This window comes from Pinus tabuliformis, chromosome Q (assembly GCF_031772625.1).
Source record: "Pinus tabuliformis cultivar Carrire ecotype Pingquan chromosome Q, CPIR1, whole genome shotgun sequence".
Taxonomy (NCBI): domain Eukaryota; kingdom Viridiplantae; phylum Streptophyta; class Pinopsida; order Pinales; family Pinaceae; genus Pinus; species Pinus tabuliformis.
In genome coordinates, this window is record NC_142296.1 from 148,328,317 (window position 1) to 148,355,176 (window position 26,860).

Sequence of the window (26,860 nt, forward strand, 5' to 3'; positions counted from 1 at the left end):
CTCCTTTATAATTATTATCATTATTATCTTCTAAAAATAACACCAAAGATAAGTTAGAATTAGTAGGAGAGATAGAATCTTGAAATTTCTCAAAACATGAATGCATTATATGATCTTTAGTTAAAGAAGCAGAAGTGTCTTATTTATGATTTTTGGAATTTGATACATCTTCTTCATCAATACCTAAGATATAATATGGTATTTTAAGATGTTTAGAGTTAGATTCATCAATATTACTTTCTACTTCAAATTCCTTATGCATTTCAGGTTCTTTACCATTATCATCATATTGGTTTTCATGATTATTATCATTACAATTCTTACAACAATAAAAATCAAGTAACCCTAAAAGATACATACATTTATAACACTCACGAAAGCTTGTATGAAAATTATTTAAAGAATAAATTTCGCTAGGAGGAAGTCTTATGTACAATTTCTGAATAGCGCCCTCCAACAACATCATGAATGGTTTCATGAGTACATCCTCATGGTGAACCCCCATGTTGGGAATGTAGTCATGGAATTAAATTAGGTCTTGAGCTAGATCAAAACCTTCATTATTTATAAAGCGGAGAAGGTAAGCATCCCATATGTCTACGTCTGATAACTCATATGCAAAACTTGTAATGTTAGAAATATTTAGAGCAAAGCATGGAGAAACCCATGAGGAAGCCATTGAAACAAAAATTAACAATAAAAATAAACCAACGAGCCGCTAGGTGAACAATAAATAATAAATATTTACTTGAAACCCTATAAGGTACCTACAACTATAACCCTATCCACCAATGGGTCATAGATTTAACCGTTAATTTAGTTACTAGGAAAACAAAACCTTGACAATAAGTTCATCGATAATGGCTCCAGAAGAATGTTGGTTCACAAATTGTCCCAGTGATGTAGGAAAACCTAGAAAGAAATTAAATGAGGGTTTAGAACCCTCCTACTTTAGGGTAATACAACTAGGCTCTCTTCCCCTCATGGGGTATTCACTGTATTTATTATAATTTAAATAGATTTGCTAATTCCACATCTAATATGGCCGGGTTATTGATATGAAAGAGTTTTAAAAGAAAAGGTGTTCTAGCTTTAGATGGAAAAGATACTTATAATAACAAAGACATGTGAGTCAAAAGAAAAATTCAAATACATAATTTGAATAATTACCAATACCACAAACATGACATAGAACAAAAATAAAAATTAAAACAAATAAATAAAAACCAACATAAAATACTCCAACACTTCGAGTATCGTACTATTCATTGTAATACCAATGAGATAAAAATCAATATCATGTATTGTACCACTTCTCAGTGGCATATAAAAAAATAGTAGGAATCATGCAATCTAAAAATAATATATATTGATAGGGAATGAATTCATTAACTATAATAACAAACCAACAATGCTCAAGTTAGTTGCTAGTTTGTTAATTTTCTCAAAATAAACCAGTGTTGATGACTAATGAAAATAAAGATAAAATAAAAACACATGTACTGATGGTATATAATACTTAAAAGAATTATTAAAATCAAACCAGAAGCGCCACACACTAGCAAGTCAAATTAACTAGCAATTCAATTAAATAAATTAATTCGTACACCCTAGATATTATATATATCAGTGAGAATGTATGAGTCAAATGAACCTTTGGCAAAATATTAATTGATCAAGTCAATGAATAGTGCACTGGTTTAAATCAAGACACATAACAAAAATGAAAGAAAAGAGGAACATATAATTATATATTTATTTAATAATGCATATTACATAACTTCCTAATTCTCTACAGATCGGTTTGTACAACAAGTGTAATCATACCCTAAAATGTAAGTCTCATAACTTATGAAGCCAATCCCCCATTTGAACCAATCAAGGATTTTATACAAAAAATATTTGATAATTTATTTTTAATAACCATTTATATCATTCAAATGAAATCGAAAATAAGCTTTCAAGCTTGTTTTACCCTTTCAAAAATTGTTGGATAACCTTCGTATATACTCTTGAACCTTCTAAAAATATATTGATTTGTTTTGTTTAATTATCTATTGAGTTGTTTTCCTCATTGGACAAATTTTGAGGTATAAAATGGGCTTCCTAGGGAATATTATAAAATAATAGTAGAAATAATAAAATAATATTATATTTCATCATCAAATTTTAAAGGGAAAAAGAAAAATACTATTTGTTCAACTTGTATTTTAAACTTATAACCCAATGATTTTACACAAATTTTGAGAAGGAGAATTCATTGGATGCATAATTTAATTCCTCATCCAAGGAGTACCCATGTGCATGCTTTCGATGGACCCTGCTACATGAAAAATGAGAAATACATGAAAAAAAGTGATTGCAATCACGTTTTTTCTTGTATTTCTCATTTTTCATGTAGCAGGGTCCATTGAAAGTATGCAACATGGGTACGCCTTGGATGAGGACTTAAATTATGCATCCAACAAGTGCTCCCACTTAAAATTTGAGTAAAAGCGTAGCGCGATAAGTTGAAATTCAAGTTGAAAAGGTTAACTTTTTATTTTTTAACCTTTTTACTTTTTTACTCCAAAAATGATGAATCATCCCCCATGGTTCACATCATGATATTGAATCTTATTGGTCCTTATAAAGTTTACTTTGGTTGTACCTTTTTATTTTGAGGCCCATTTTAGACCTCAAAAATTCCCTAATGAACTTTTTAATCTTGTCGTACTTAATTATGCCCAAATTTACAACCAATTCCTCATTTGTTTCCCTATATAAAAGTCACAAGTAAAATATTATAAGTGAATTTCTTACTTCTCTCTTTTAATGACTTTCCATAATGATTCTCGGTAAAGTAATTCAAATAAACATATAATATACAACCTCATCTCTTGACAAGTTATTTAACTTTTTTCTTAATTTCATCCCTGCGGTAAACTCTGGTTAATCTCTTCAAAATATATCAAAACCCTAAATAAAAAAATTATTTTCGATCTCTCACAATAAATTCTAGTACATCTTCTCTATCCTTAAGTTATGAATTGTTCTCGTATGGGTGAATTTTATTTGGAACAAATCCCCAACCAAATAAATCAACAAGATTTAATAAAACCCTTGGAGTGTAGCTCATGTAGATCAGTTTGAAAAAAAAAAACCCTAACCATAATAAGGTTTTAATTAAGTAAATAAAATTAAATTAATGCCCATTCAGGTTCGTTGGAGGGGAGAGAAAGTGATGGGCATGTGAGGCCCAAAGAAATCCAATGGTTGAGGCACATGTGATGGATGGCTATGGTCCTTTTCGGATGGTGAAATGGTAAGTGTTTAATCCTCTTGGAGAGACTCGATAAAACTTGATATGAGCACTTGTTGTGTCATTGGTTTATTACATGGGGACATTAAAAGGGTGTATGTTAATATACTGCATATTCGTTCCTTATAATTTAAAATGTGGATGAATAAGGTAACATATGAGCTAGGGTAGTCTATAAGGTAGTTAGGTTGATATTTTTTATTTTATGATTTTTTTATTTGTTATTTATTTGTTTGTTTTATTTATTTGTTTATTATTTTATTTTATTTTATTTTTATTTGATTTATATTTGTCCTATTTGATTTTTATTATATTATATTATATTATGTTTTATTTATATTATATTTAATTTTTATTTTTTATATTTATTTTTAAAAAACTAATTTTATCTTTTATTTTTAAATTATTATAATAATAATTATAACTTATAGTTATAATTTTTTTGTTAATCTAATTTTTCATTTAGTGTAATAATGATTTTTATAAGCTATAATGACCATAATAATAATAAACCTAATGCAGAGCAGACATGCATATTCTGCTATGAAGATTTGAGTATGTGATTTTGATCATAGGAATATGAGAGAAAGTCATATGATAAGGGAAATGTAAGGCAAGACCCACAGAAGTAGCCTAGTTTAAAGGGGTAAAATTTAGCGACAACATCTTGGTTTGTAGATTGCACAAGTAGAAGCAAGAATGTTTATTTCTCAAATCAAATATCTCAATGAAATGCTAAAGAAGTTTGGCATAGGAGAAAGTTCACCTATCAGCACTCCCACGGTCACTAGTTGTAAGTTGAGAAAATATCATGAATCACTTGAGGTTAATCAAAAGATGTTTGGATCAATGATTGATTGCCTCATGTACCTAATAGCCTCAAGGCAAGAGATCATGCAATCTATTAGTGTAGTTTCAAAGTTTCAATCAATATCTAAAAAGAATCATCTATTAGTTGCAAAAGGGATCTTCAGATATTTAAAGGCCACAATGGAATTTGGTTTATGGTATCTCAAGGTGAGAATTTTTCCTTAACTACATACACAGGTGCTAATTGGGTTGGCAGTGTAGATGATTGGAAGAGCACAAGTGGTGGCACTTTCTTCCTAGGAGACTATTTGGTGGCTTGGTTCAACAAAAAGAAAACATCAATCTCATTGTCCACAATTGAAGCAGAGTACATAGTAGTCATTGCATGTTGCACTCATATTTTATGGATGAAGTAGACATTGTAAGACATGAAGGTAATATATGATGGGTTGATTCCTATTGTTCGGAATAATACAAATGTTATAATTATGTCTAATAATCATGTTCTTCATTCATAAACCAAGAACATAGCCATAAAATATGATTTTCTTAGAGAACAAGTGGTTGACCATATCATGAGGTTAGAGTATATATCAACAAGGGAACAAGTTGGTGATATATTCACCAAGCCTCTTATTGGAGAGCCCTTTAAGTATTTGAGGAAAAAGTTGGGAGTGATGTCTCATTTCATATATTCAATATTTTCCTTCACAAAGAATAAAGGAGATTATCCAATTCAATTTGATACTGTTGTATTCCAAGAGGTAAAAGAACAAAAAACAAAATAAGCTCGGGGGGAGCTGCTAGATTAAGAAGTGAAGCTTTTGTTTAAGGGATTGATTTGATATTTATCTCATTTCAAATAGCTTGTTATATTGGACAAGGGGGGGAATTTGGATCTTGAAAAAACCGTTACTATGAATTTTTTAATTTTATATTAGAAATGGAGTAAATTAGTATCAAAGGGGAGAATAAGCAGACAATTTTGTTTGATCACCAAGAAATTGTTTCCATTGACGCCAATGTGGGGTAGCAAGAAAACATTGGATATGAAATGTGAGCAGAAAAATAGAACATTAAAGATGGACAGTGAGAAACCATGGAGATGGAGAATGATTACATTTATAGTGGGGGGGGGGGGGTTGTGCATAAGGCCATCAATGAAAAACAATGTTTGGTGAGGTTTCTATCAATACCAAAGGGGTAGATTTTTGAGTCTATTGGTAGTTGTTGTCATTGATGTCAATATCTATCATTAATTTCAAGTTAAGGGGATCATATTGCATTTCTTAGGAGTGTGCTAAGCTTATGATTTTGTTAATTTCATTGTTGTATACCTGAAGTTGTTTTTTATTCCTGAGTGTTGGAAGCTTAGTTTTTTTGTTTAGTGTTGGATGTGTAGCCTTATTAGTTTATATTTGTGGTGCTTTTTCCTACAGTTTCTTTATTTGAAAGAGCATGAAAATTCTTGGTTAGGTAACTATTTCAAATATGGAGTGAAGAGTAAAACCATTTTGAATTACGATATTTGATAAAGATTCAAGGAATTTGGGGGCATTCACTTAGTGCACAGTTGAAATGGGTAGATTCCATATTATCCAAATACATCCAGGCTTTGATGAAATCTGGCTACTATGATGATATCCGAGCATTTGAATATTTGGTGTTTCCTAAGGAAACGACTTAAGAAATGGACTGAATATGGATCTCCCAATGCCAAACAATTGCTGGACCTCAGTATGACATGGAAGCACACCTACTGATGGTTGGTAGTGACAGAGTGGTTGACATGGCTCAAATTGATGATGTGGTAGTCGAAGGATAGGACACGTTCGATGATGATGTGGCAACTAGAGGACATGACACATGGCACCCATTTTTAGTACTTTGTGTGGCCAAGTGTCCCTTTTTGAGTGAAATATGGAAGTGACATGGTAGTGATGTGGCATGAAAGGTGGCAGATGATTTGGTAGGCATCATGATCCTTGGAAATATTATTTTTTTGCAATTTTTTTCTTTATTAATGATTTTTTCTAGAGTTTGATATTTGGTGCACACTGAAAAAATACATCTAGGTTAGCTGAACTCACCTAGGTCTATATCAAATTTCTTCATATTCAAGGTTAAGTTGAGGAGTGACCATCAGAAGCTACTCGGGATTGGATCAATCTGGGCCTTTGAAAAAGTTTGGCATTGTGACATTGTTGAATCCCTGGATTCTGAGTTAGCACATGGTTATAGTACATGGTCACAAAGGCTAGGTGTCACAACTTCCAACTCTTACGAAGTTGTGATCGAACGTTAAAATGGTTAAATTACTAGTCATGAGGGCATAGTTCCATCTCCAAGTTGCATGAAGAGAGGGTCTCAATGATTGATGCCAAAGAAAAACTACAGAGCAACCTTTGGGCATTCAGGATCTTCTTAGTAAAGTGTAAGGCTACGAAAAAATCTCAGATAATAGATTTTGTTTCCAATAAAAAATTAACCCATGGTATCAGTCTATAGTTATATGGAGAAAAGAGCTAAAGGAAACGGATTTTAAGCATTCCAGTGTAATTGAAAAATTCAGTGGTTGACATGGCATGATTTGCTAATACAGTCAAGTAAGAATTTCCATGGATAAATACCATGGATTGATACCCATGGTAAACAAATGGCTAAAAACATAAAAGAAGAAGATAACTATGCAAGAATGGTTGGCATGGATGCATAATCAGTGGTTGTAATGCCTATAAAGGGATAAAAACATTACAGTTTGTAAAAATAAGGAGAGGAAGCGGAGTTACTTTATGATAATTACAGTAGAGCGTCAAACTTGTGTGAACTAAGTGATGGAAAAATGTTGAGCGATGTAGAGTATATATGTCACAAGAGGTCAAAAATATAGTATTGTTGTGTGTGTCTGTGTGTGTGTGAGAGTATATGTTGATTAAAATATTTGAACTATGTTATGTGTATGAATCTGTTTAAGTGGAGTCATTGGTCTGACCTTGAAAATTAATGAAAAGGGGATCAAACTGATTGAGAAAGTAGGTGCTTGCAGTGTAGGGGAATGTAGTCTCCTTCAAATTAGTGCTTGAAAATCTTAGGAGGTTGGTGCCTCAACAAGTTGGTGCCTACAACTAGTGGAAGTGGTAACTTACAATAAGTAGGTGCTTGTAGAGAAGTCGAGTTGATACCTCCTGTAGGTTAGTGCCTACAAAATCTATTGTAAAATGAATTTGTTTCTTGTGTTTACCTTAAAAATCAAGAAGTATTATGGTTTTCTTGCTTTATGGATTTCGGCATTAACATCCCGTGTTCAAAGCTTTATGTGATTGATACTCTATTGCACTGTTGAATTTGTTTGGATAATTAATAATTGTTAAAATTTACATAATATTGATTCACCCCCCTTCTAAGTATTATTCTGATTCTAACAATTACCTAATTTATATTTGATGTTAACTCTCTTTAAATGAATAGTAAAAATAATGCATTCAATATTATCCATATTTTGAAAAGTGTGTTTTTCTTAATGTCTTTGGTGATCTAGTAAAAAAAAATGTTATTATATCATCATTTTTTAAGTCTTGAGAAACTTTTACAAAAAATTAGAAGTAATGCTAAAACTCGTTTTGCATTTCGTATTACTTAATTTATATTTGATATTAAATTATAATTCTAGAGTTCAATTATTCTATGGTTTCGCTCCTTTTGGACATATTTTTTAATCAATTTTGTTTGAAATTTGGTAGGATTTGTTGGAATTACAAATTTGAATTGGGAAGTCTACACAATCTCAATGCTCCAAAGAATTTTCAAGATGCTAAATACATTTATGCATTAAAAAATACATTTTAAATAATGAAAATTCAAAATCTTATCAAAAATTGTACTTAAAATAAATGACGATGTCGATAAGTTTCTTTAATTCCCTGATGATGGGTGGTGATACCACTCGAAACATATGACATCATGAAAAATGCACACAACATTTATTCATAATCTTATTAACATGATTATTGGTTTTGGAAATATGCATGATTAAAAAAAAATTATCTTTATTAAAAAAAAATCGTTTACAAATAATATTTTTAAAACTAAGTGCCTCATTATGTATGTCAAATAGGGACAGATTCAAATGACAACATTTACAAAATGGATGATACGGGTCTAGGGTTTTCACACATATGTGAGGGTCTCCTATAGGTTCTCAGAAGTTATCATGATGATCAACCGACATGTAAGACTGTGGGCTTGCAGTCCTTTTCACTCCCTCAAAATACCTTTATCCTCACTTTTCCAATTTCTCTATAGCACAAGTAGCTATTCTCTATTCCTTCTAAAGGTAGGGCTGTAGATTGTGTGGTTAATAGGTGAATTGTGCATTACGACAATGTTTTCTACTTTTTTTTTTACTATATTGAAAATGGAATTCTATGTTGAATTAAGTTTGGGGCTATTAGACATATTAGTGGTGTGGGGTTCAGAGCCAAATAAACAAAATGTAGAAATTGTGTCACTTCCAGCTAGCTTTCCACCTGTCAAAATGGTTGAATCTTCAGCTTCGAGGATGGAGGGCTCTTTTCTAGCCCAAACCTAGCATTGGTGGATCATGCATGGTGGGAGCTTCGAAATGTGGTTTAGACTTGGGAGGAAAGCATAGTTGTGTCGATAGCAGGAGAAGACTAGAATAGTGCTTCGATAGGAGGGGGATTGATCCAGCTTGTTCCTTAACATTCTAGACAATATCTCTTAGCCACCCAAGAGATTATTTTATTGGCAGCATCGAAGATATAGTAAATAGCAATAGGTTTAGGTCTTTTAGCAACCATCATTTGTCCCTATATTATGGGGTTTCAACGCATCTTGTATGTGTGATTTCAAGCTTGTAAATCTAGCCTTGGGAGTTGAGTTTACTGGTTGGATATTAGCCAGAAACCCTAAACCTAGAATATGGTTTGGACTCGGTGGTTGGATGAGGGAAATCAGGCAATGGAGACATTAACTTTGAAGGGGAAGTGTGTAGTTAGGTTGAAACCCTTGTCTCCGGCAGTTATGATGGGCTTCGGGAATATATGAGAGAGGGTAACTCTATTTAGTCAAGGGAAAACTCTAATGCAAGAAGTAATCACAATTTAGGGTTTTTGGGTTTTCGGTCTGAAGGATACCCACTACAGAAGTCTGGTCTACATGTTGGAGGTGGGATCCCTCTAGGTGCAAAGGAGCGGGTGGGAGTCTAGCGGAACAAAGAAATTTTTTCTTAAGAGACCTTGGTTGAGGATCTTCAAAATTCTAATTGGAGCCATAGACTGACTGATCATGCTACAAAAATTGAAGGTGGGGAGATTTGATAAGTTGGCTTGAAGCGAAAGAACATTAAGTGCATTCTCCCAAAATTTAAAGACTATAATTCAGTTTTTGGTGATACATTTCTCTAGATTCTGTAATATGGGTGACTAAACATATTGTGGTCAGAGGGGAAAAAGGGAGATATTTGAACGGAGATGTTATCATTAAATGGGTTAAACAATATTGGGTCAATTCCCTGGTTAAAGAGGTTGAAGTTATAGTTTTGGTTCATAGTTGGTTTATGTTGTTGTTTGACACTACGGATGTTGTCTGATGGGTTTTCAAGAGGAACTGGAGTATCGATGCATACCTTTTCCTTATGAAAGTTGGAACCCTTTATTAAATGTGAGCTGAGAAAAATAGGAGGAAGTTACAATACGAGTAATACTCCAAGACCTTCCTCCTCAAATGTGGATGGAAGATGTGTTCAGGGTCATCGACTATAACACCCTCCTCCCACATCTACCCAAGAAACCACACAGCTAAGGTAAACATGTGGCGAGAGGCCATGATTATATGATTAGACCTCCTAAGTCACATTAAGGAAGTCGAACCAATGGAAACAGACCATACAGACATTAATCATCAGCTACAGTACCCTCAAGAACCAATCCAATACTTTAGATAGATCACCTTTGGGTCCCAGTGAACTTTTGGACAACTTAAGCCTCAATTTCCCCCATGCTATAGGCATGAGGGCGACTAGAAACCCAAAGTCTCTTTCATAGGATTTCTAGCCAGTGACCAGAGACCAAAGTTGTCAATCCTATGCCAGCGAATCCGAGATTTGGGCCACTTTTTTAGGCCCAGAGCCTAGGTCACTACCCATAATTGAACCATCTGTTCAGATCAGTAAAATCACATGAAAATGACACCACTAAAAAAAATACTTGTTTAATACCTTGACTGGACCCCTACTAGCCATGATAGGAATTTCGTCAAACATATCGCAAATTTGTAATCTACAAGTGTAATTAACAGTTCTGAGCATAGGGGTATCATACTTAGCTGATAATCGCTAAGAACCATTTATGCCTCAACACATCAACTACCATTCCATCCATTAGCTCATAGATAGATTTATTGTTAAATGACAAGTAAAAACATGATGAAAGCCACACATGGTTGTTGTCATAAAACATATACATAACCAGCATAATAGCAGAAAAAATATCAATGAAACCACAACCATATACACCACAAATAATCCACCATAATACTCATATAATACCAGGAGAGATGACCTTTCATTAATGATGCAAAATCCAAACACGGGATGGGACTTCCACGTTCCACCCAATTGTAGAATGGTTGAGCCAAATCTCTCTTTAACCATTCACTCCCATGCCATATTCCAAGCATGAATGTGGGATCTCATAGAGCACATCAATCAAAAACCATCCAGGGCTTCCAGACGTCATCCACCTCAATCCATCAAAAAGTGATTCCAACTCATCATCGGACATCACAAAACCATCATCAAATCGGTCTCTATCTAAGCCATCCAAGGCTCGAGAGCATTTTCTCTGACCCGACTTCCAGGACTAATAACTCAACCCATAACTATTGCCAGGATCTAGAGCATTTGTCCAACTAAGGCTCCAAGACTAGTAACTCAACCCACCAAGAGCTCCAAAGCATTTTTCCAACCAGGACTAGTAACTAAACCCAAGTAGTTTGAGGGAACTAGAGCATTTGTCCAACCAAGGCTATGGGACTAGTAACTCAACCCAAGCCATTATAGGGCTTCCAGAGTGTTTTTCCAACCAAGGCTTCAGGAACTAATAACACAACCCACGCTAAGGAACATGAGAACCAACCAAAGAAAAACAATGAAAATAAACCACAATCTCCATGGCTATCCAGGAATTGGCAAGGCTAGGCAAATCCATTTTCAGTCCAGGAAATCCTCCATGCTAGTGACAGATCATAACCAAGAAACCACTTGCATGTGTCATGCATACCAAAACTATTGAGGAAAACATACATGAAAATTGGTACCTGTAAGAAAAAAATTTGTAGCTTTTGATCTCGATGCCCTATTGCACTTTCTTTCTCTTCTATTTCCTTCTTTCTCCAAAACTCAAGTATGCGACACCCTCCAAGAGTGCTCCTAGAAAATTCTAAGTATCCATTAAGAGTATGAGAGATAGAGAGAATAATGAGAGAGCTCCAAAACTGAACTGATCAAGTCTTTCCCATGAAGTCATGCCCACTGATCCTCAAAAGCCTTTTTATTAATGAGGCCTCTATTTTCTTCATTTTCCATTATTTTACTTCATTTTCATCCTTATGTGAAACCTGTGACCTTTCACCTTCCTTTTCTCCTAATTTCCATTATTTTCATAAATAAAATGCCAATTAATGCCTCATTCCTTTTCAAATCCTTAGGCATTGCCTTTGCCAATTTCCTTAGCCATAATAAACAGAATCAACACCCATTAGGATATTTACCCCACCATTAAGCTTGGAATATGTGTCCCATCGATCATGGCCTTATATATTTTTTATATGGAATTTTCAGCAGAGATGTTACAGAACCCTCCCCCTTGGGGAGCACCATCATTGGTTTTCAATGACACTTGTAACCAAAAAACCTACCGAAAACAAAATATACTTCCCATGGAGCTTTATAACATAGCTTGTTGCAGTATTTACAATGACCATTGCTGAAACATGACAAACATACCCTTTACTGGACATTTATAACATAGCTCAGTACAGTATTTACAATAACCACATATACACATACACATTTTCTTCAACCAAGAAATTACCATATTGTTTATGGAGCTTTATAAATCTAGCTCGACACAATATTTATAATAATATATGCATATACACATTTTCTCAATAGAAAAATAAAAAGATAAAATGTTTGCATCTACACCAAGGGAATCCATAGGCTCACACCTCCACCCTCATGTAATACTAACATTCACCTCCTTCCCAGGAAGTCCAGAATCCATTGCCACAATCAAACTGCATGCAATGTCTAGTGCTATAATCTTATGCCACTTGTCCTCTCAGTGAACATTTATCGGCTCATTGTTCCATAGCGCACTCCCAAATGTGCATCTGATTCCATTTGGAAATGCAAATGACCAAAAAAAAATCTATCCTAATCTTCCCTTCTCTATTACACAATCCCTCTAGCAATTAGGTCAACCCATTCCGTGCAGTTAGTTGCCTTCCAAGTTCTGTTGGCACCCCCCTCTTGGGAAGTCCATCCCTTGGCAAGGCTTCGTTGCATCGAAAGATACAAAATCCAAGGCATATCTCTGTCTCAAAACCATCATACCAATCATAACATGCTCATGGAAATCAATGGAGACTATTGGGTACCAGTGTCCCACAATAGCCCTGTTCTTGAATACTTTACTAGCATACTGTTGTATTTTCCAATTCCTTTCGTTCTTGTAATTCTTGCAGTTGTTTTCAATCACCCAACCAAGAAATTCATGCATTCCTGTACCGAGAACATAGCTTCCATTAGATTTAAAATAAATTGAAATAACTTCACATCATACCTCATTTTTATCTTGTCAATAAGGTACATTTTCAATCTTTTTCACTTCTTATCACAAGAAGTTAAACTAGCATATTTGACCAAATCAACATGTATAAAAATATCTCATCACGTTAGCTCAAAACATAACCATCATAGATCAATGTCATAAATCACATGTCACCATCATAAACTAGAATCATAATTCACATGTAGTCATCATATACCATAATCATAAATCGCATGCATAGTAAAAATGAAATTATATGTTGATACTTATCCTTTAATCGATCCTTAATTCTTCCTTTGTTCTTATTTCCTATGCACACCAGATCGGTTGGAACACCCAACAATAACCCAGTGCCTTCTCCTCAACCAATTTCACACATACATAGTGTGCATCACACACATACGAGTACACATGACATAAAACTCCATGTAATACATGCACCTACACTTGACATACAACACATACACCTACTCCCAATGTATATAATACAATACATATGCCTACATCTAGTGCATAACATAATACATACACCTACACCTAGCATACAACACAACACAATACATATACACCCAATGTACAACACCGCACAATACATGCACCTACACAATGCACATACATAGTACAACATGCCCTCAACACAGCATGTATGACATGCATAAAATACCACACGTGTACTAGTACCATATGTAAAACATGTACACAGTACCACCTATACACCACAACACCTACACAATGTGTGCACAACATCACATGTACACGGTGCCACCTGCACAACATGTACACAACACCACATGTACACTACACCACTTGTAGAATGTGTACAAAATACCACATGTACATAGTACCACATGCAGGACATGTGTGTGACACTACATGTATACAACGTCACATGCACAACATGTACACAACACCACCTACATACAGCGCCACTTGTAAAACATGTACACAACACCACATGCACACATCACCATTTTACAATCATGCACACCACACCATATGTACATAGCACCACATGTGCAACATGCATGCAAAACCACATGTACATAGCACTGCATATCCAAAATTTACATAGCATCATCTATGCACAGCCCCTACATATCTAACACGTGAAAAGCAACATATGCATTGTTACACAACATTTTTTCACTGTCCCTGTGCTCCCCATCCACAATCCAGGAGGACCTCTAGAGTGAACCCAACATGCTTTCCCATCATTTGGAAACTCCCAGTATGTCGCTCTTCATGAGAAAAATAATTCCCCTTTGCATCATTTCCCAAGAATCTTCCTTTTATCCCAGTTCACAAGACCAGCACTACTACCCAGTTTCCTCCTCATGCCTATTTGCAAAGATTAAAAATAGCCCTAGTGGCTTATGAAGTGACTGAGCCCTTTTCGAGTCATGCCGGTCCTCTTTTAGCAAGTTTTTTAAATATGGAGTCGAAGCTTCTAGCTCTAGAAGCTTCGTAACATAAGTCTAGTAGATGGTTGGGTTGGATGGAGCCAAGGAAGTCAGTTTGGGCTCCTTTCCCCTATTAGGATGGAACAAAATCAATATATAAGACCTTCTCCCATCATGATAGGAACCATCTCCCATCCAAGCAAGCTATATAAACCTCCCATTTCCCAAGCTAAACTAGTTTTGGAGTGAGTTTGAATGATCAGCAAGACATCTATAGCTTGTAGCTTTCTAGTGTATGTTTGAGGGAGAATAGTGTGTTTTGGTTTGGTTTGAGACTAGAGGGAAGAGGCCTTAAAACTTCCATTGTTGGGGCTATCCATGAGATGCTAGAAGAAGTGTGGGAACCTGGATATGTCGAAGGAGACCAGCAACGTCAAGGCATTGGTTGTAATCTCTTTATGATTTACATGAATACAACTATTTATTGATTTCCTACATGAAGTGTTTTTTACATATTTATGGCTCAATGTTCCTTGACCTATTAATTAGGTTGAATACAATATTGTATGTTATCACGTTTGTTGTTGTTGTTTGTTTGCTTGTTTCAGGTATTTGAAGAAAGGAAACAGAAGATAGCTGGAGTGAGGAAGCAGGATCATCACCAAGTGGAATAGCTTTATAAAAGGTAGGCCCACTTAATTGATTCTATCTTAAGGAGATTTTCCATAGATTGTTTTTTTGTGGCTAGACTTGCTCTCTCGAGCTAGAGCAATTTTTTGTGTCCGCACTGAGAATTTACCTGCACCACAACTTGGTGACTCCGCTAGGGAGCCAATCCTTCTATTTGATTGATTTTCATTTTATGGTTTTGTGTGAAATTTTCTAGTATCACCATTTCCCTTTAGTGTTCTCTTATTTTCTAGGTATACTACTATGAGCCTAAAATTTATAGTGGCAAGTCTGGTTTTAGCCTTTGAAATTTTTTATTTTTTTCCTTGCATCGTTGGTCATCGCATTTATTTTTCTGACAGTCGCGCCGATTAGCACGAGAGTCTCAAAAACAGTTGCGCCAACCCCCTTCTAGTGCTTGTTGTTAGTTAGGAAGTCGCACTGATTCCTATAGGTGAAGATCAGTGTTTACCCTAGATCATAGCCAGTGTGTCTTTCCCTTCTGATTTTTGTCTCTCAGCTTGTTTTGACTGTGTTCTCCCCGACTGGAAAGATCTTTTAGCTTGGTTTATATGATTGTTTGATTTGCATTTTCTTCACTTGGTTACTTGAGTTCTTGGATGATTCATAACCCTAGGCCATCTAGGTCATCATCCATTCACTTGTTTGTGTGCTCAGCAAGTCAAGTAGATACTTAAAGTTGCTCCTTGCATTTCGTTTGATTAGTCCTTTTTTTGCTTTGATTTCCATTTAAAAAATTTGAAAATTTTTGTTTGTCATTTGAGCATGTCTGTTCAAGCATAGATCACATTTCTCATCTTGTTATTGGTTGAGTTTTAGCTTCACTGGTTTGAAAGGAATTCTCTTTTGTGCTTTGCATCTGCTTGTGATTGATTGTATTGAAAATGTTTCATTGAAGTGTGAATTGTTTATGAAATATTCATTCCGTCATTTCATTGAAAAATGCATAATTCTAGTTTGCTAAATCAATATGTTACATTAATTAGCATCATTGAAGGCTAGAGTTGCATTGTCATTTGCATTGGAAAAGAAATGAATTATCTTTACTAGTTAAAGGACTACTTGAAGTGTGTTTGATAGGAAAGATAGGAATTGGAAAGAGTTTTTTCATCACTTTGTTTTCAAAAGTGAAATAGTGAAAAGGTAATTTTTCTTTCAATTCCTTGTTTTATTTCATTTGAGTGTGTTTTCTACTCTCATTAGTGTAGACAATTCATCGAATTGAAAGGGTCTTGTCTCATTTAGCTGCATATAGGTGTTTTTTCGAGTCATATCCATAAGGCCTGAAAATCGAGACATAATTTCAAGATAAACTCTAAAATGTATTCAATTAATCTAAGGTGCATTTGAAACATAATGATCACATTTAGAAGGTCTAGGCTAGAGACATGTTCTGACGTCTTTAAACCTAGAAGCTATAGTTCACTCTAGCACTAGACAGAGCTACTACAGACTTATGCTCCCCATACTATCTCGTATATAAAGGGAGACCCCACTAGGTTGTAATCAATTATCCATAGGAAGCCGAGTCTGCCACCTTGTAAATGTGATACACCAAACACAGCATTCGGCGATATTGCTTGCCCATACTTCTCGGTTCATCGGGAGGTATTCTACAGTTTATGGTTACTTGGTAATCCTTTTTGCCTAGATCATCCCGAGTAGTCATTTTGATATTTTTGACTCCATAAATATAGAATATCACCTGAGCACTTGTCATTTCGAGATCGTTTCAAACTGAAAGTGATAGATTCACCTTTTCTTCTTTCTCGAATCTTAAAACATGAAAGATCACCAGTTTGTTTTTGCATCTTAAAAATTGATGCCCACAATCTTATAACATTCTTGCTAGTCTTTTTCTAGACCACATCGTGAGTATACCTTGAAATACATTTTAAAGCCTTCAAATTAATCTCTCTTATGGTTATTTGAGAAAAAATCATTGTGGTTGAACCAACTGGTTTGCCTAGTTCCTCTTACTCTCCTCTATCTAAAATATTGTCTGAGGAGCCTTTTCCTGAATTGCCGCAGTCCCTTAAGGACGAAGGTGTTGAGCTTGGAATTGTTCTGAGTATTCAAACTTTGTCATCTCATCCTCCCCCTTCAGATACTAGGTCACTTTCTAAAATTGGCCTGGAATCTCTAGATAATCCTATCCAGACTCCTGAGAGTCCGTCGACTTCTGAAGGTCAGCTTGGATCGGCTTTTTATCCTCCAAATCCTTTGTTCGACCTTGTTATGATATCACCACAATGTTCATACATTTCTTACAATCAATTAGATATTCCTTTGGAATTATCCACTTGAACATCTTCGGTATTCCATTGTCACCTGTTTTCACCCATGGAATCAGAAGGCGAAATCCAAGTCTCCTCTCTCGGTCACTCAGAGGTTTGCACTCCATGCATAGTCGATGAGAAGGAGTATCCTTTCCCTCCCCAAGGTTTCCCTTACACGAGAAGCCTTCTGACCAGTGTTGATCTTGAGTTACCGTGTAATTAAGTGACATTAGCTTAGTTGGTTTCAGGCATACCTACTGCCTCATTGCTATATCACAATCCTATTTGGGCATCTCGCACTATACCTACCTCAGGTTCATTCATTCAGAACCCGACCTCTCAACAGACGGTGCTTTCCACAGTTACTTCAGTCCCAGTGTAACCTACCATTCCAAATCCTCTTGTCTCGTCAGTCCAAGTAACTCATCTAATTCAACCAACGATCTCCAGTCATGTCTCTGTCAGTTCTTCGATCCCTCTGGTGAGTGGACAGGCTATGTAACCACCTAGGGGGAAAAGTCTAAATGTTTGTATGATCTGGTTACAACCAATGTGAGTGGTTCAAATCTCACATGGTTGGAATGAACCCGCCCTCTTTGGGTGCCATTCTAAACCCTATTGGTCCTGCTGGATCGAGCAATGTCCAATACCAATAGCCAAATGATGTTGGTCCGTCTGGGTCAAGTAACCTCTAGTACCAGTAGCCTAATATGGCTCAGGTTCACTACCAAACTCCTTATGTTCCATATGGTTCACAAGCGATGGTTATCTGCCCTACATCCCTCAACCTAGACCTTATGTCCAGCCTAGTCTGTCTGCTGCAAGGCTAGATGATTCCACAGCAAGGATGGTTGTAAAAACCATAGGGGTAACCCTCGCAACAGTTGTAGCAAACCATGCAGTCGTAACTGCAGTATGCGCTGTAATCCTCCCAGCCTATTCCTTCACAAGATCAACCTCTGCAGCCGCAAGGACAACCTTTACAGCCGCAATCTTAGCCAGTGTAGCAACAAGGTCAACCTAGGCGGCAACAACCCTTATACTCATATAAATAGGGTCAACCCTTCCAATGGAAAGGCCAGGGTCAAGTCCTACAACAACAGGTGAAAAATCCTTATGTTTAAGGGAAACAGGCTCAGCCTCCTTTTGTCTAAGGATAGCAAGTCGAAAATCCTTATGTCCAAGGGTAGAAAGTGAAGAATCCTTATGTCCAAGGGTAACAGGTCCAAAACCCTTTCGTCCAGGGGCAGCGGGTCCAAAACCCTTATGCTCAGGGACATCAGGTACAAAATCCATATGTCCAGGGTGAGCAGGCTCAACAACCTTGTAACCTGTACGTTGCTTATCAATAGCCTATGGCTAGACAGTTTCAAGGCTTTCAAGGTTAGAATCCTCCCTACGGGCAAGGTAACCTACACTGGGGGCAAAATCAAATGCCATATGGGCAAAATCCTCCACTATGGGGACAAAATCCTTAGCAACATGGATGGGCCCCACCAATTAGGCCCCCTTATCGACCTCAAATTCCTTTCAATACCCAATTTCCATTCTTGGCTACACTGGAATCACCAGATGTGTCTAGACTCACGAATGACCTAATTCTTCATTCGCCTTACTGGCCTCCAATTCCATCCAATCTTCCGAGCGATTGTCTAAATTTTTAAGGAAACAAAAAAAGAGGATCTGCAAGCCCACGTGATGACATATCACCTTTGGTGCTCCTTGAATTCCTACATTGATGATTCCATTCATATTTGACTTTTTCAACAAAATCTTATAGGTGCTATAGCCAAGTGGTATATCGAGTTACCTCAAAATACCTATCACGACTTTAACACTCTTGCCAAGGCCCTTTTCACACATTTCCAGCTACTAGTTCACTATGAAACAGACACCCATCTGCTAACTTTGCTCAAGCAAGGCACTACTACCTACATCTCTGATCACATCCATGAATGGAGACGTAGGCACCGTCTGATTAAATTCAAGATTTCTAATCAGTTGTTGACCGAGTGGTTCACCAAATCATTTTCCATTAAAACTGTTGAGGACATTGCTATGGTTGGATGTGTCACTGAGGAACAAGCCATCACGCGTGTTGAGTATCTAGACCTCGTCTATTCACAATCTTGCACGTTATATGATGTTTTACCCAATGCATCCCGACCATAATCTAATCTGACGACATTTAAATCTCTGGATACACCTCTTGTTGATGGATTAATTAGTTCAGTGACTCAGACCCCTGCAAAATATTCTTCCAAACAGAGGTCAGTCTCCAACACTGCTCCCAGTGATTCATCTCGCAATTCATCCATCCCTGGCAAAACCTCAAAGGTTCATGCTATCTAGTCTACTGCAGCGAATAAATCCTCTAAAGGTAAGAAGAAAGGGAAAGGAAAGGGTAAAGTCGATGCCCTAAAACAGGGTCCTCCTAAGTCATTTGCTGGTGATGCTTCCCAACAGATGCCCAAATATCCATGCCTCATCTATGAGGAGGATCACTATACCAAAGATTGTCCCAGATAGTCTAAATTTAGTCATTTTCGCAAAGGGACCTGAGCTATCTTGAAAGAGCCCTTTCCATCCCAGCAGACTCAAATGGTAGACCAACCTCAGTCATCCACTTCCTGAGATTTGCAAGTGTTCATGATGAGTACCCCGATTAACGTGGCTACTAGGTCAAAATATTATCAAACTCCTACCCCAATAGTAGGGAAAGAGAAAGACGGTACCCCTTCTTCTTCTGCCCCATCCAGTTCCAGTCCTCTTCATATAGAGTGAACTAATCCTGATTCTAGCATCTGACCACCTTCTCAAGGTGTGCTTCAAAAGTCCTCATACAATCCCAATGCACGAGCTGCTCAACATTATAAACTTGTTGAATATTTGGCTCATGCACCATCAGCTATGTTTGCTCTCGAGGTCCTTCAAAGCTATCCTTCTCAACAAAAATCATTAACATCGGCTATTGGGGGTATTGATCTAGTTGACTCTAATCTCATCTGTTTTGACATGGAAAACCACATTCCACGTTTACCTCATCAGATTTCCTTTCTCATTCAAGTAATCATAACTGAGAAAACCATTCATAGGACCGTCATCGATGAAGGTGCTTCTACCTGCATCATGTTTGTTAATTGTTGGAAGGAAATTAGTTCTCCTACTTTGAACCAGTCCCATAACACTCTGGAAGCTTTTGATGGACATGACTTGTGACCATTCGGTGTCCTTCCCAACCTTTCCATTACTTTGGAGGGAAAGCCAATACACGTTGAAGTAGAGATCATTGATGCTAATCTTAACTAAAATATTCTACTCGGATGGAGCTGGACCCATGCCATGCATGTTGTAGCCTCCTCCATTTTCTGTGTTATTCATTTTCGCCATCAAGGGAGGATAGTCACAATCGACCAACTATCCTTCTTTGCCTCTTCATCCATGGATGGCAATGTTTTGTATGTCAAGCACACTGGTGCTCCTTATGAGAGTGTGGGGGTGTTACAGGTCTATTTGGGCACATCACTCCTGACAATCAGATCAGTCTAAACAGGGTCTATCAAACCCTAATTCAGTTGCTACATGCCCTAGACATGTGTTACACAACATTTTGTCATTATCCCTATACTCCCCATTCCTTGATCCTGGAGGACCTCTACAGTGAACCTCGCATGCTTTTCCTTCATGAAGAAACTCCCATTGTGTTCTTCTTCATAAGCAGATAAAATCCCTTTTGCACCATTTCCCCTGAAACTTTTATTTTGTCAAGTTTACAAGGCTGGAACTAATGACCTTTGTCTCCCCCGTGCTGATTTGAAGAGATTAGCGCTATTCCCTATGTCGACCGATGTGACTGAGCTATGTTCCAGTCGCATCGGTCCTATTATGGAAAGTTTTTTAAATTAGAGTCGATGCTTCTAACTCTAGAAGCTTCGTAACAGAATTCTGGTAAATGGTTTGGCTGGATGGGGTCATGGATGACAGTTTGGGTTCCTTTCCCCTATAATGATGGAACTACCTCAAGGGATAAGTCCTTCTCCCATGAAAAGAGGATCCATCTCCAATCAATATTTCTTATATAAACCTCCCTTCTTCCCTAGCACAAACTGGTGGGATAGACATAGTTATAGTGTTGGCTGAGTGTGAGTATACTATTTTGATTAGACAAGCAAGCTATTACTGGTTGTGGCCATCTGGTTGTGTAAGGGAGAAATGTGTTTGGTTTGGAGTGAAGTCTAAAGGGAAGAGCCTTTAAACTATTGTTGTTTGAAGCCATCATGGAATGCTAGCAGAAGTGTGTGGGAACCTAGTCTTGTAAGAGGAAGGTTGTGACGTCAAGACGAATGGTTGTAATATCTCTTTGATATTAATATATGCAACTATCGATTGATTTCCTACATGTTTTGTAATATTACATATTCATGTCTTGAAGCTTATTAACTCATTAAGTAGGTTGAATTGCAATTTGTCTATTATTATGTTTGTGTGTTGTTGTTGTTTACTTGTTTCAGGAGCTTGAAGAAGGAAGTGAGAGATTGCTAGAGCGAGCAAGTGAGGACATCATCAAGCAAGATAAGAGACCAAGAGGTAGGCCCTCTTGATTGATTCTAACCTAAGGAAATATTCCATAGAATGTATCTGTTTTGTCTAGACCCATTATCGGGCTAGATGAATTCGTTCGTGCCTGCACTTATAATTTTACTTCACCACAAATTGGCGACTCCACTGGGGAGATCCCATCTTTTGTTTGTTCTGGATTTCATGGTTTCATGAGAACTTTGCTAGCTTCATATTTTCCCTTTCATTCTATTTCTTTTCTCCTACATACTGGCCTATGTCTATAATTCATAGTAGCAGATATGGTCCCTATTTTGAATTTTTTTTTTTTTTCCTTAGTTCCCTCAGAAAACGCATTTAATCAGCTGACATTTGCTCTGACCAGCGTTAATTGCGAAGGATTAGTCACGTTGACCTGCCTCCGGTGCTTGGTTTCAGTTAGGCGGTTGCGCTGATCTCTGTAAGTGAAGATTAGGGCTAGACCCCAATCTTGGCCAGTGTGTTCTGCTCTTGTGTTTTTGACCTCATGAACCCTTTTGATTGTTTTCTCCCTGATTAGGAACCACTTTTCATTTGGTTTTTCTTTCTTGTGGATTGTCATCTTGTTGTTTGAATGATCAGTTCATTGATGGCTAGCGACGCTAGGGCATCTAGCTAGTCACCCATTCATCAGCTTGTGGACTCATCAAGTCCGGTTGTGGGTGTGTTTGCTCCTTGAATTTGCTTTTGGTCCCCATTATGACTTTGACCTCTTTTTGCACAAGTTTGAAAAAGTTTTGTTTACTGGTTTAAACGTCTTTTTCTGGCATAGATTACATTGTCAGTCTTTTGTTTGGTAGAGTTAGTGTTTCATTGATCTAAATGAATTTCTCTTTTCATGTTTGCATCTTCTTAAAGAGCTCATAGTCTCGAAAAAAATTTCATTGAAAGATTTTATGCTGAAAATTTTGTTTCATTGTTTCATGATAAAATATGAAGTTTTAGCTTGTTACATCATTATGATTTGCATCTCTTAAAAAACTAGAATTGCATCAATATTTGAAATAAGAAGAGAAATGTTTTCATTTTCAAAGGACTGATAGATAAGAGCTTGTCAAGAAATTAGGAACTGGAATGCATTTTTCATTAGTTTATTTTTCGAGAAAGTGAAGTAGTGAAAGATAATTTCATTTTTGGTTGCTTGATTATTTGCATTTGATTGAGTAGTTTCTACCCTCTCTAGTGTAGGCATTTCATCGAATTGAAAAGGTCTTGTCCCATTTAGTTGCATCTTAGGTTTTTTGAGTAGCATCTCTAGGACCTTAAAACTGAAACTTAACTCAAGATCAACTCTAAAATGAATTCAATTAACCTAAGGCACATTTGACATTAATGATCATATATAGACGGTTTAGGCTAGAGACATGTTTCAATGTCTGTAAACCTAATAGCTGTCATTAGCTTCAGCATTAGATAGTGCTAGCACAGATTTGTGCTCCCCATATCATCAAGTATATAATGGGAGACCCCACTAGGCCGCAATCCTTTCATCCTTAGGAAGCTGAGTCGACTACCTTGCGAGTGTGATACACCGAACACAGCATTTGGGGAGATTTCCTGCTCGTACTTCTTGGTTCACCAAGAGGTATTCTGCAGTTCACAGTTGCCTAGTAATCCTATTTACCTAGGTCATACAGAGTAGTCATTTGATCTTTTTGACTCATTAAACTTAAAAGATCATTCCAACACGTGTCCTTTCGAGATCGTTTCTAATCAAAAGTGATAGAGTCATCTTTATTTCTTTCTCAACTCTTTAAAAATGAAAGAACATCAGTCTTTTATGGGTCTTAATAATTGATTTCCCATAATCTAAAACATCCTGTTAGTATTTTTTAACCAAATCGTGAGTTCCCTTAAAAGGACATTTTAAAAAACCTTGAAGTTATTTTTTCTATCGACTAAGACAAGGTCATTGTCGCTGAACCATCTGGTTCAACCAATTCCTCTTCCTCTCCTCCATCTAAAATATTGTCTGAGTAGTTGTTTCCTGAGCTACCAGAGTCACTTGAGTACCAAAATGTTGAACTCACAATTGTTTTGAGTGTTCAACCATTGTCATCTCGTCCTCTGCCTACTTTTGGCTCAAGGTCATCTGTTGATCTTGGCCCGAAATCTCCGGATAATCCCATTCGAACTCTAGAGAACTTACCGACCACTGACGATCATCTTGGACTGGTTATCTATCCTCCAAAACCTCTGTTTGACATCGTTGAGATATCACGGCAGCGTCCTTACAGTCCATACAACCAACCGAGTGTTCCTTTGGAACTATCCCCCAACACACGTTCGGCCATTCGGCATCATTTGTTTTCAGACATGGAACCCGAAGGCGATGCCCCAGTCACTTCTCTGGATGAGTCTGAAGTTTCTACTCCACACATTGTTGAGGGGGATTATTGTAGTTGCAGTTCCTGCTCGACAGCTACCCTTATTTAGAAGGTATTCCTGCCAATTTTCCACCCAGCTATGTGTCTTTGCGACACTTATTTTCAAGCACAACTAGTGCCTCATCACTCTACCATAATCCTATTTACGAGTCAGATGTCAGGCCTATGTCAGGTCCTTCGTCACGAACACAACTTCCAAACCAATTGTTACTTCAGTCCCAATGCAACCCACCATCTCAAACACTCTTGTATCATCGATCCCAATTACATGTCAGTCTCAACTGACGGTTTCAAAGATTGTCTTTGCCAGTTCTTCTATCCCATTAGTCAGTGGCCAGATTGTGCCACTGCCTGGGGGGGAGAACCTAAATTTCTCTATTGTGTCAAGTGCCACTAATGTGAGCGACTCACAAGCTCACATGCTTGGTATAAACTAGCCCTCTTCTGGTATTATTTACAACCTTGTTGACCCTACTGGATCAAGCAATGTCCAGTACCAATAGGTTCAGAATCCTGGTGGTCCGTCTGGATCGAGTAATGTTCAGTATGAGAAACCCTGTGGGGCTCAAGTCTAATTCCAAAATCCTTATGTTCCATATGGTTCTCAAGGATTGGTTAATCAACCTTACACCCGCCAACCTGGGCATTACTTCCATCCTGGCTACGGCCAGATTCAGTTTGGTAATTTCCCAGGCACTATTCAAGTACCCTTGCAACAATAAGGACAGCGTTTGCACCAACCAGGGTAGCCTTTGTTACCGCAAGGGAAACGTTTTTTGTAGCAAGGTCTTTCCGCGCAACAGTAAGGGCAGATTATGCCACAGTAAAGTCACCTACAACAACCACAAGGTCAGTCCTTTCAACAGTTGCAAAAGGCTGCACAGCAGCAGATGTAATATGCTATACATACCTCTCAACCCGTGCCCTTGCAAGGCCAACCTCTGCAGCCCCAGGGACAAATTTTGCAACTGCAAGGTCAGCCCTTGCAACAACAAAACCAACTAAGGTAGCAGCAACCCTTGTATACATATCAGCAAGGTCAACCCTTGCAGGGACAAGGTCAAGGACAAATCCTGTAGCAGCAGGTGCAAAATCCTCTTGTCCATGGTCAACAGGTTCAGAATCCTACTGGCCAAGGGCACTAAGCACAAAACCCCTACATCCAAAGGCAACAAGTGTATCAACCTTATGCCTAGGGACTGCAGGTATAAAACCCTCTTGTTCAGGGACAACAGGCTCAACAGCCCTATGTTCCAGGACAACAAGTCCCATACCCATATGTCCAAGGTCAAGAAGCTCAGCACCCTTTTAACCCATACGTTGCCTATCAGCGACCTATGCATGGATAGTTTCAAGGTATTGGTCTGAATCCTCCCTTTCATCAAGGTAATCTGCAATGGGGTCATCCTCAGATGCCATATGGCCAAAATCCCCCATTGTGTGATCAAAATCCTTACTAGCGAGGATGGGCTACTCCTTATGGGCCCACCTACCGACCTCCTATGCCTTTTAACACTAAATTACCTTTCTTGTCTACACTTGAGTTGCTAGATCTATCACATCTTACAAATGATCTGATTCTTCATTCGTCGTACTGGCCTCCAATGATATCCAAGATACCAAGTGATTGCCCAAAGTTCTATGGAAAAGATAAATAAGATCCTCAGGCCCATGTGATGATATATCACCTCTGGTGCTCGTCGAACTCATACATGGATGAATCCATTCATCTTTGTCCTTTCCAATGAAACCTCACGGGTGCTACAGCGAAATGGTACATCGAGCTACCTCGAAGTAATTTCCATGACTTCAATTCATTAGCCATGGATTTCCTCACACATTTTTAGTTGTTGGTTTGTTATGAAATTGGCACCTATTTGCTCACATCGCTTAAGAAAGACAATGCGACACACATCTCTGATCATATCCATGAATGGAGATGTAGACATCGCCTGATCAAGTTTGAGATAGTTGATCAGTTACTCACTGAATGGTTTACCAAATCATTCGTAGCCCCAAATACTCACAATATAGCTATGGGTGGATGTGTCACTGAAGAGCAAGCCATTTCCTGTGCCCAATACGTGGATCTAGTTTTCTCTTAGTCTGGAACCTTATACAAATTGTGATCCAATGCTCCACAACCATCATCCAATCTCGCAACATCAAAGTCACTAGTTGTTCCTCCCATTGATGGAGTTATTGGTTTAGTATCCCAGACCCCCACTAAAACTTCTTCCAAACAAAAGTCAGTCTTGAATGCTTCTTCTAGTAATTCATCTCAAAATCCGCTAAGCCCTGGTAAAACCTCAGAGGTCCACACTATCTAGTCTACCACTGAAAACAAATCCTCGAAAGGAAAAAAGAAAGGCAAAGGCAAAGCTAAAGTCGATGCCCCAAAATAGGATCCTCCCAAATCATCTAGTGGAAAATCTTCGCAACGGAAACCTAATTATCCCTGCCTCATTTTTGAGGAGGATCACCATACTAAGGATTGTCCATGACAATCCGAAGTTAGTCGCCTACTCAAAGGGACCCCTGA